This window comes from Corticium candelabrum, chromosome 3 (genome assembly GCF_963422355.1).
Source record: "Corticium candelabrum chromosome 3, ooCorCand1.1, whole genome shotgun sequence".
Lineage (NCBI taxonomy): Eukaryota > Metazoa > Porifera > Homoscleromorpha > Homosclerophorida > Plakinidae > Corticium > Corticium candelabrum.
Genome location: NC_085087.1, coordinates 8,061,837 through 8,062,526, shown reverse-complemented (window position 1 = coordinate 8,062,526; position 690 = coordinate 8,061,837). Strand labels below are relative to the sequence as shown.

Sequence of the window (690 nt, the reverse complement as noted above, 5' to 3'; positions counted from 1 at the left end):
GAGTTTTGTTGTATTGAGTTAAGATTTGAAATATGTGTTTCACATGCAGCGCATGAGGTAAAGAAATACGCTCTAACAAATCCATCCTTACCTATCGTGAAGATACATAAAAGCGTCGGGGGATAAGGGCTAGGGGGCTAGGGGCTAAGGGGCTAGGGGGCTAAAGCCTTCCCAATATTTATAGGCGTGTCAAGCAAAACGCCATGTTTCCCTCAGGTTACTAAACAGTGAGATGAATCTTTGTCCATCACACTGTCCGGGAAATGGCGGACGTTCATACTGTGATACCGTCAAAAAGTAAAAATGGGCATGGTTTTGCAGTGTGATTGCTCAGCTCCTACGCCGGTTTTGGGAAAAAATTGTTATGAAACTGACATTTTGTGTTACCTAGTAGTCTATCTAAATCAGTGAAACGAGTAAACTCAATTACCTTGATCACTAAATTTATTTACAAGTCCATGCAAGCTCATGAGTTGTGCCGCAGACCGAACTTGTCGCAAAACTTTATTAATTTCAGAGAGAAGTCTAAAAGACAAACTGAAAAGTAAGAGACTATAACTAGTTACTGCTCACTTTCACTGCTACAATGATGAAAACATTACGTAATTACGTAAGCAACCGTACTAAATTAATACTTCACTTCTACTTCGAGTCGTCGCACTGTATAGTACTTCACATAATCTACTCATT

The 690-nt window shown here is 39.7% G+C and overlaps 1 protein-coding gene across 1 annotated transcript in view; it reads right to left on the bottom strand.

Annotated features, from left to right (window-relative positions):
- Positions 1 to 485: 485 nt before the first annotated feature.
- Positions 486 to 690, bottom strand: part of LOC134177396 (uncharacterized) — a 937-nt gene continuing 732 nt past the window's right edge. The window contains exon 3 of the mRNA XM_062644174.1: positions 486 to 690. This exon is cut by the window's right edge and continues 434 nt beyond it. The gene's annotated coding sequence lies outside the window, so the exon portion shown is untranslated.